We start from the raw sequence: 11,949 nt of genomic DNA on the forward strand, positions 1-11,949 counted from the left end.
ACTCATCGTTTGTTAATGTCTTCCTTGTGCTATATTCTTCAATAATATTAGGTTTCTTTACATCCTTCAAATCCTGCGTGCCTCCAGGCCATTTCACCAGTACCTGTATACTGTCATTCAGTCCTTCCCTCTCTGACTAGAGAAGGGACTCTCATGTTGGTGAGATTAAGTGTGACTTCCTCAGAAGACCTTCTCTGAGCCTTCTGAAATTTTTTCCCCTTTTTTGTCTTCTGCAGTGCCCATATTATTATATTTGGTTGTTAGATTGAGGGTCTTCCCTGCAGTACTATAAATTCCAATGCTACTTATTTCGTAGGGACTGTGCCATTCTTATATGTTCAGCATACATGGAGAATTTAATCAATATCTGGAAAACCAGCAAGTTAATGAAATAATTATTAATTATAATTTTTTATTATTTATAATTATTAATTATAATTTATTAAAGAAGATTTCAATGACTATTTGGTCACTGGACAGGCCTTTAATAAATGCTTCTCTCTTGCTAAAAAAAATAAAAATAAAAAAATAAAAAAATAAATAATAAATAAATAAATGCTTCTCTCTGACTATAGATTCACCTGCAACTACAGTTAACTTTTAGAAGTTGTTTATATAAACAGAGGAATTGTTTCTTATGGTGAGTCAGAGATATTGAAGATTAAATACTTTCTAGTAACTTTATAGCTCTTGATAAATGATTTAAAATATATGCACCTCAATTTACTCATCTTGAGAAGAGGATTATTTATAGATTGTAATTGGGAATGCAAAGGAAGAAGCATGGAAACTGGTCCTCAATGGATCCTATCCACACATCTCACTCCTGAAACTGATGCTGAAATACAGCTTCCCAATCTACCATCAATTCTACCCCTATGCCTACCATGGATATGCCTCTGGTTATGTCCTTTATTCATTTATTTTTTATTTTAAAACATATTTATTAACGACCAGGCACTGAACTCATTCTTGTGGATACAGCAGTGAACAAAGTGGAAATGATATCTTCTCTTTCAGAATATTTGGTCTGGTGTGTCACTCATCGGTAAATAATTTCTTTACATTCTGATCACTCTGCTAGAGTGAGAGTTTCTGTAGGACAGGTACTATTAATACCTTCTGGCTTGTCACTTCATGGGTGCTCAGTGAAATGGTCTATCTAGGACACTGGATCAATCTACATAATTAGATTAAGAATATAAATTTGATTTTTCCCTTAAAATTCAATTATAATTTTATTCCTACTACAAGTCTTTTCCATAATCCCATCTTCCTAGCCCTGTGAAAATTAGTGTCTCTCCTCCCTTTTGTGCTCTTAAGGCATCTCTGACTATGCTTCATTAGGGTATATTCACATTGCTTTCTAATTAGGTCTTCATATATCTTTCCTTTCTGGTTGACTTAGTCTTTTCAAAGTAAAATTTGTGTCTTCTTCAGAGCCTTTTGAATATTAAATTGATGATAAAGGAATGCATAATAAGTGACAAAGTGGCTACCCTAGGAAGAAGTTTATGCATTCAAAGGTGACAAAGAAAAATCTCATCAGGAAAATATTCTAAAAGGTGTGGATTCACACTAAATATCATTTCATGTTTTCAAGGAATTAAAAGACAAGGGTAAAATTAGCTATTTTTATAGATAAGCATTACATGTATACCACAAAATGTTCTGATGCTTATTAGTCTAAGAAATATAAGAATATAGTATTGTGGAATTATGGAATTATGTAAACCAGTAATAGACCTTGCTATCCCTTTGTTTCAACTTTTCTCACACATTTTTAGCTACTAAAATCTGCCACTCCCATCCCACCTTCATATTGCTTAGAAATAAACATTTAGCCTTTAAAATAGTTTATGAATATAAGATGTTACTAGCAAGCCCAAGGAGTATCATTTGTTGAATACTTATCAAAACTCTGAAGTCCAAAGCCAGAGACTGTGAAAGAGGTTAAAAGATCAAGGAGACATTATTAATCTTGTACTCTTTCCAGGGTATAACCAAGATACATATTCAAAGAATTATTAAAGCACATAGAAAGTGATGGCTGCCACTTTAAAATTTAAAGGTAAAAATAAAAGGTAGGACATTGGTAGTGATAAGAAAGTTTCATAAAGCAGTGACATTATTTAAATGCAGCTTAAGTAATCATAAATTAAATTATGTATAGAAAAATCTAATTTGGATATAGCACAGATGTCCGAGGGGAAAATGGAGATCCAAACTTCAAAGTAAAAATACATTTAAAATTTTTCAGTTCAATTCTTGTTCAGTTAAAAGTATCTCAGAATTACTCTTCAGAACACTCACAAAATGATCCATCTCTTCATTTTTCTCTTTAAACAATTAACCTATTCTTATTTTTCAAGTACAATTATATTAGATTTTTAAATTTAGAGTTATTTTATTTTCTATGTCCTAAAACTTTATTAGTAACACAATCTTTGCCAATTAGAATATCTTATTTCATACTCAAATACCATATTGCTTGTGTTTTACACATTTACCAGATAGCGTATTTGGCTATCTTTCTTTTGTTGAAATTCTCTCTGTATACGTGTGTTTCCTCCACTAGTGGCTGGGCTGTTGGTGTCTAAAACTATATTTTTCAACTGGAATTTATATAACGATTGTACATAGTACACACATAATAAATATTTATGAATTGCACTGTTAAAACACACTAGTGAAAATACAAAGGTGAAAAAGATGCATTCAAACTTTTGTAGAAAAAATCACTTGTAAGTTAGAGGTTCCTCGACTACCAGAAGCACAAAACAGAGCTGTTGGTCCAAGCTGTAGGTACTATGAGAACAACAACTCCTTCTGATACTCATTTAAGTAATTTTTACATGGAGAGAATAAAAGCTTTTTAAAAATATTCGCGGGCAGCCCAGGTGGCTCAGTGGTTTAGCACCGCCTTCAGCCCAGGGCCTGATCCTGGAGACCGGGATCGAGTCCCATGTTGAGCTCCCTGCATGGAGCCTGCTTCTCCCTCTGCCTGTGTCTTGCATTTCTCTCTCTTTCTCTCTCTCTGTCTCTCATGAATAAATAAATAAAATCTTTAAAAAATATATTATCTAAACACACCCCAAACTCAAAATGTTGGTACCTCTTTTATAAAAGTTGGTTTCAGATTAATGAACATTTTATTGAGCATTTCACTGTTGCATGCCCCAGGGACAGATCAGTGAGCAGTATGTTGAACCTAACTTCATGATAGGTGAGGAGATCATATTTTGACTGTATTCATGTGTGAGCTGTTATTTCCACAACAGCATTTGGCCCTTGGAGCTGGAGAATGGAAGCAGACTAACTTTTTTTTGCCTTGGAGTAATTTAGTGTCTGAATTTCTATGCCATTCCACTAACACATATCTCTTCCCTTCCCTTGAAATTACTTCGCTAAAATGATTCATGAAGATTTGATAAATACTCTAGCAAGCTTACAAAAATAAATTATATGAGGACATTTGAAGATTGCTATTTGAAAAGTGATTTATCATTTTTACTTACGCTCATGTAATTCATATCTAGTCCTGCAACTATTCAGGCATGATTTTCTTATTCTGGACTTTTGTGGCTATTTAACATAAATAAATAGGTGAGTTCATTTCTTCTAATATTTCTATGTTCTTATTATTTCCATCAGTCATTTTTTTGTACTTTTCCCACCAAAAGAAACAATGGACAATATCTGAAATTCTTATATGGAACAGAATTTAAGAGAGGTATGTGACACTCAATTTCTCTTCTTGGTGAAAGGCATCTTCGGGCCTTTGTCAAAATAGTTATCATAGCTTTATGGCTGCCACACAGTGTATTTTAGATTCCCCTCGCACTCCTGATTCAGCCAAAACCACTATGTGATCTGCCAAACGCTTGAAAACATATAATACAATGTGGGCTCTCATAGCTTCCACCTGGCATCACAGATCAGTTTTCAATCAGATATGCCCAAATATGTTAGATGAGCAAAGTTGACCTGCTTAATATGATCAGTCTGTGGGCTACATTTTAAATAGGGCAGACGCATAAAAGTTTAACGTTGCCTTTTGCCTTCATAATCTGAATAAACATCTTGGCACGCCTGCACTACTTTTTGACTTGGGAATCTAACATTATGGATCCTTTCGTTTTAAATCCTCCTCTGAAGAGGACATTAAATGACACCTCCTGCTCCATCCCTATCATTTCTCCACATCCTTATGACTGTTCTTAGCAGAAGTAAAATGTTTTCCTTTTCAAACACTCCTTGTTTCCTTCCTGGGATGATACTCTACAAGTCTTGGTTATTTCATATTTCTTCAATGCCCTTACTGACTCTTGCCGTTTTCCCATCATGTCTTTCAACCCTTCTACCCCCAGAAAATGGTGACTCCTCTTTTTTTTTCATGCATTTATCTCAACACAATGAGCACTTGCTCTAAGTCAGGAAATGTGCAATTGTCCCTGGGACAGATTGATAAAGGAGACTTACACAGTTCTATCCCATGGAGTTTTCTCTTGAGTTGTATACTTCAGATTAGCCCTTCAAACAGCCACTGGGAAAGGGTTTTAGCAAAAGGGGGTTACCATCTGGGACTAGAGAAATTCAGCAATGTTTCTAACAAAAAGTATTATTTGATCCCAAAGACTTTAGAAGCAGTCTTCACATTTGAGTGTGCTTCAGGTAGGTTTTATCAAAAATACATAATCCTGGGCTGTGTCCTCAGGGATTCTGATTTTGAAAATCTGACAGGAGGCTTATAAATGTGCCATTTTTTCCAGCTGCCCAAATGATTTTGAGGCATAAATTTATGTGTCAGACTGTTAGCACCACTGCCCCATCAGTGACCCCAATATAAAAGGATGTAGAGGAGTAGATAATTCTTAAAACTAGCAAGCTAAGTGTCAGGTGACCAGCAGGAATAAGGATGAGAGAGCAAACAAGGTGGAATTTCTGCACAAAGAAGTATAGCCTGTAGAAAAGAGCCTGATTTTTCTTTCTCCAGTTGGAATTTTTTTTTCCTTTTGCTCCAGTGAAAATATACTTGGAAGAGTTTCAGGAAGTCATCCAATGACTTATTTTGAGAACCTACTCTACACCAGCTTTTTGTTACCTACAGAACAACACAGCATCCCTGCCCTCAAGGAATCAGTCTAGGGAGAAATGCTGGGGAATAAACAAATATCAAAGATCTATGAGAACTGCTATAATGGAGATGGGTGTAGATTTACCATGAAGCCAAAGTATCAAGGCCTCTTATTTTCATGGTCCCTTCTGAAGACCTGCACCTGATTTGTATGCTTTATATTAAAGTGAGGTTGCAACATTTTAGAAGCTTCTGACTTCATGAAACCTGGATCCACCCCTGAACAGTGATGTTTTTGAATAGACGTAAAGGTAATGAGGTGATAGAGATACCTTTCTAGGAAATCAGAAAAGAATCAATATACCAATGGTTGAGCTGGTAACAAACTAGGATTTGTTTGGAGAGAAAATTATCTGGAATGATAGTGAAAATATTGGTGGAGTGATTAACATGTGATAACTTTAGTAGCAAGGAGTGAGTGCCTGTGCGTAGAATATATGTGTAGCCAATAAAATAAAATAAAATAGAGGAGAAGCTGCATATGTAATTGAAGGACACATGGTAAAGAGCCTATGTATCAAGCCAGGGGCTTGGACTTGATTATACATTTAGGAATATTTTAAAAATATCACCTAAGACTCCTTTAATACTACCAAGGGCTAGGCCACATCTTCAGACAATCTGTCTTAATGGGTGTGGGGTAGAGCTTGAGATCTATGTGTGTGTGTGTGTGTGTGTGTATAATGCAAAAAATATATGTATATTTCTATACATATATGTATAACATATATATGTGTGCAAACACACACACACATACATATCTTTGGGGCTTGAACTCACAACTCTGAAATCAAGACCTGAGCTGAGATCAAGTCAGATGCTTAACTGACTAAGCCCCCCAGGTACCCCACGAAGTAGTATATTTTGTATTAAATTCTACTACTGAGAAGAGCATGAGAGCATGAGAAAGAATAATGGGAAGAAGAGTGACATCTTAGAGAAACTCTGTCTAAGGAAACTAATGTAAGACCAGAAGGAAGTGTAAGCAGAAGGTAGGCACAGAGTGACCAGAGAGTGCTTCAGGCAAAAGAAGAGAATTTGTAGTATGAGGAAGGAAGGGGCCAGGAAGTGAAGTAGACACTGTGGTAGAAGGTAACAATCAAAGAGGAAGGTGTGCCAGGCCACTTGGAGGAGGAAGCAGTGGCCTGATTATCAGAGTCTTGCGGACCATGAGTTTACATTTTATTCTAAACATAAGAGGAAGTTATTGAGTGTACTAATTAGGGAAATGGCATGGTCTAATTTTTATTTGCAAAAATGTCACTTTGGCTTTGATGCGAATAATGGATTAGAATGAACAAGGGAAGATTGGGCCATCTTCTTTAGAGACCATTACAGAGAGGGCTCAGATCAGGGTGGTACCAATGGAGACGGGATAGATTTAATCATGTGTACTTTATAGTATTTTCTCCCTCGATAGGTGAGTGATGGCGACGTCTTGTCTACCACAATATGCCTATACTACCTTAGCTTAGAAAATGTTTGATGCCCAGTAATATTCAATGGTTTTTACTGACTGACTTGAATATATTAATCTTGGAGGCAGGGAGAACAAATAAGAAGCTTTTCTAAAGGGGTTTATTGAAAATGGAGGGATTCTACAGATTATAAGGTGAAATCAGTAGGCATTAATGCCTGAATATGGGAGGAGGCAAAGAATAGAGTTCCATAATAGGCAGTTACAGTATAGAATAATGTCAATAAGCAATAGAATTAAGGGAAAAGGAATGTTTTACGAGAAATGAGAAAGAATGAGATCAATCAAAGACGTAATTAGATTGAAGGATTGGCTAGGAGCTGTTGGGGAATAATCAGGAAAATAGTGATCTTTTCAGAACAAAATTGACAAGAGATATGCATTTAATATTTACATGCACAAGTATTGTGAGTGTAGGTAGATGTATGTTATAGTATGTTCTAATAAGCAGATATAAACTTCTTTCTTTTTTAAATATGCATGCCCCCATTTTACAGACAGTTAACCTACTTTTCTCACATTCTAAAAAATCTCACAGGCACTTCACCTACCTGTAACCGTCATGGTCAATAACATGCAAAGAGATACTAAAAACACATTCAAATACAAGTTTAAAAAAAGCTAAAAAAATAAGGTCACAGATTAATTTTTAAAAATATAACCATGATCTACTAATATCCCACATACAGTATACAACAACTTTTTATTTTACATGTTGGTAGAATAATTGTATAAAAAATAGCATACAGTTGGTAGCTCTAACTACTTTTCGTAAACTATCACATCAATCTTTACAAAACCCTTTCTGGCAGATACTATTACTATTCTGGTTTACTGACTTAGTTATAAACTAAAACTAAGATAGTTTAAATAATTTGCCTAAAATTGTGGAGCTACTATATTAATCCAGGTACTCTTACTAGTATTTCTGTTCTTGATTGCTACTTTTAACTCCACTTGCTACCTGTAATTCTAATGTGTTCCAACACTGCATTAAAGACAAAACCAGTGATCTCTAAATATGAAGGTTGAAGAGAAGACAACAGTCCTGAGAAAATAAGGCAAATTGACTAAAAATTAGAAACATTAATCCTAAAAATCAAATAAGGTAGAAAAGATTGAGAACAAATAGATATCCTTTTCATGTCACAACAAACTTGCTCAGGATTCATTATACATTAACCATGAACTCATGTGAGGTTCAAAAAGGGGATGTATTCACATCTTATTTGGGGTATACATATATAGAATTACTTTAAGGGTAAATAATATTTATGTCATCAAGGAGAAAATAAGCAAGTGGACCTCGTTTCATGAAGAGAAATTTAGGATAGATGAAAGAATAACTTTCAAAAAATAAAGAGATGGCTATGATCTCTCTATCTCTCTCTACTAAGAGAGGATTGTTATCTTTATGAAGGACAATTAGATAATTTAAAAGAGATACGCCTCGTTAAGTCATCATGTCCAATTTTGAGGCAGGGAAATAAACTGAAAGACCTAGCTCTCCTAGGTTTCCAGACTCATCTAAACAGCAATAACAGTACTTAAACATTCACTTTAATCATCATGTAAAGTAAAATTAAAAGAAAAAATAAATGCAAGCTAACTTTATTCTTACATCCTTAATTTCAAGCTACCTTAAGTGCGATGCTCTTATCCTTCACTGTCCCTAACTCTTCATTGGTTTCATTCTCATTCAATATGACAGTAAATTCAGAAAACTGACTCACTCATGTATATGAATGACAGAATTTATATTTACATATATATTTATGACTAAATATTGACATATATATATAATGACTATATATACATGTCTATAAGCATATGTTATATATACACATAATGACAGAAAGGAGATGGACTAAAATCAAAGTTCTATTCACTCACCTTATTATATCATCTCCTATAGTACTTACATCTGTCTCTTTCCTTCTATCATCTCTTGGTTGCTGGAAAGCTGTAGCACTGACAATATGGTCTATAATAAAATCTAAAATTGTAATTGGGCACCAAAAATTCTAATTGCCATCTGAACTGACCACACTATGATTATATGCCATTGAATGAATTTATCTGTTAAGGATATTTCCAGTTGAAAGTGAGAAAAACCCCAAATCTGATTCTCTTAAACAGTAGGGAAGTACATTATCTCTCCTAAGAAGAAGTTAAATATGGGGCAAGACCCAGGCCTGAGTGATTCAACAGCTCTTTGTTGTCATCAAAGACACAATTCCTGGCACTATGCTCTGCCATCTTCAGAGGCTTTGCCCTCCACTTGAGCCCCTCATGGCTCCAGGATGACTGTAGAATCTATGTACCACCTGGCATTGTTACCAGGAAGAAGAGAGGAATTGTCTCTTTTTCAAGAAAGAAGAAACTATTTATAGATTTTCTATGATAAAATCCATCATGTTTTATTGGCCAGAATTAGGTCATAATGTCATCCCTTAAAAAGTCATTGGGAAGGAGGATGAGATTGCTTATATAATTTATCATAGAATGACTAGTTGAAAGTCAGTTTTACTAGCTGATTTAATAAATATCTCTCTGTAATGAAGAATAAGTTTCTATTTATTAAAAAGCTATTGAATAATTAAGGAATCAGGACATTAAGGAATAATTAGGAAAATGATCATGAAAAAGCATCCAACACTATCTCAGCTTCCACAGTCACATATAAATTATTTAATAACACAAAGTGACACTGTATTTCATCATCTTTAGCAAACAGAATTTAGAAAGTAACTTCTTATAGCTGATGCTGACAACCAAAATATAGATTAAACTTAATCTGTTCTTATTGTGTACTTTTCTGGAAAAAAAAAAAAGTAAATTAGCTAAAATGAAATGTATTATCATTTTGTATAGACTTAGGTAATTTCAAATGACACCTCATGAGCATATCATTAAATTAAACTAATATTCTATTTAATGTCATTTTTAGCATCTTCTTGTTGGATATCTGAATATTTACTGCTATGGATCATTTGTGTACATTATTTCATTACAGCCACAAAGTAATCATATGTTAATAGGAAGAAAAAGGCTTGCTATTACCTGTCACTGTAGCAAAATCATACTTCTGGTTCCTGTAATAAGTCATATTGTAACTTTTAAAAAACTCTCTAACCAAAGGTTGCCGGAAAAGATTTTCAACATTTATTATTAAAACATGGGATGCTCAATAATGGCTTAGATTTATGGGATGTTGCTTTTTAATAAATTCCTTCAAGTTGCTAGATTTTCATCTTCCAAATATTTCAAAAATTTAAATGTATTTTTAAAGAATAAAACATTAGAACATTTTCATTCCTTTATTTTTCAATACTTCCTTACTGACCTTACTTGACTATGCCTTGATTGTGGAATCTGTCAAGTCTGGATTCAAGAATTTCAACAAAAGTTAGCTGCTTGAAAGTCAGTAAAGATTTGATTCCCATAAGCCATGTTTTTCTTACATGGAAAATGGGGTATAGAATATTTATGATAATTAAAAACAACATATATAATTACCGCATAGTAGCTTAATAAGTCATAGTTATAATTATTGGCATATGTTGTATTTGCATTGCCTTACAGAATGTCTGGCACAGCTGAAACATTCAACAAGTACTTATCAAATGAATAAATACACCACCTCCATTGCTCACCAAACCAAATATATATGAGAGAGGGAACAGAGAGAGAGATCACTATTGAGATGGAGTGCTCACTTACCAATTAACTAACAATTTATAAAGTTTGTCCTCAGTATGACCTCTCCCTTGTCAGGGGCAGGGGGTGAGAGAGATGAACAGGCAAAGCACAGAGGAATTTTAGATCAGCGAAAATACTTGGTATGATATTATAATAATGGGCATTTGTCCTAACCCATGCAATATACAACACTGAGAGTGAACCCTACAGTAAATACAGGTAATTATTACGTGTCAAAGTAGGTTCATCTTTGTAATATGTACCAAACTGGTGTTTGAGGTTGATAATGTGGAGCCTATGCATGTCTGGGTACCAGGAGTATATGGAAAAATCTCTGTACCTTTCTCTCAACTTTGCTATAAACTTAAAAGTTCTCTAAAAAATAAGGTTCTTAAAATGTTAGAAGGGGCAATCAATCTTGTATGAGATATAGTAGCAGTCATACAAAGAAAGATTATAAATGGCCAATATTTACATGAAAATGTATTCTATATCATTAGCCATGAGGGAGATGTGAATTAAACCCACAAGGAGATATACAAGACGAGGGGAAAAAAAGTCAATGACACCTAACACAAGCAAGAATTTGTAGCTACTGACATTCTTATTCATTGTAGGTAAGAGTATAAATTGGTAGTATCACCCTGGAAACAGAGTTTTATTATAAAACTACCTAAAGACCCTGTGATTCCAATTCTAGTTGTTTAACTGAGGGACCTATCTACAAAAACTTACATAAAAATACTCATAATTGAAAGAATTTTCCATAGGTGTTCCACAGCAAATATTATTTTATAAGCCCATATCTATAATTTTTAATGAACAGAAGAAAAAAATCTTTATATCTACTTTTTTTAAGATTTTATTTATTTATTCATGAGAGACAAAGAGAGAGGCAGAGACATAGGCAGAGGGAGAAACAGGCTCCCTGCGGGAAGCCTGATGTGGGACTTGATCCCAGGACCTGGGATCATGCCCTGAGCTGAAGGGAGATACTCAATTACTGAGCCATCCAGGCATCCCCAAAGTCTTTATATGTAAATTAAAGAGTATTTTTTTTTTGTATGTTATTAGGAAGTACATCATAAGTGGGGTGTCGGGTGGCTCAGTCGGTGGAATGTCTGAGTCTTCATTTAGGCTCAGGGCATGATCTCAGGCTGGTGAGATCAAGCCCTTGGTGGTCTCTGTGCTCATCAGGGAGTCTATCTGAAGTTCCCCCTACCCCTTTCACTCTGTCCTTTCCCTCACTCACACACTCTCTCTCAAATAAATAAATAAATAAATAAATAAATAAATAAATAAATCTTTTGAAAAATACATCATAAGTAACTAAAACACAAAATATAAACTATCACCAATTCACATTATTACTAATTCATTTGTATACAAGATATATAAGGTCATTGTCTATCAGTTTTTCCTTGGTTTCATTAAAACTCCACAGAAAGATTTCTGCTTCTTTTTGAAATAAATATTTTATTTATTTGAGAAAGAGTATGAGTGGTGGGGAAAGTTATAAATGGCCAATATTTACATGAAAATGTATTCTATATTTTCATGGGAGAATGAAAATATAGAATATTTTCAGAGGAGGGGAGAGGCAGAATATTTTATAGAAATATAGAATATTTTC

This window comes from Canis lupus, chromosome 15 (assembly GCF_048164855.1).
Source record: "Canis lupus baileyi chromosome 15, mCanLup2.hap1, whole genome shotgun sequence".
Taxonomy (NCBI): Eukaryota; Metazoa; Chordata; class Mammalia; order Carnivora; family Canidae; genus Canis; species Canis lupus.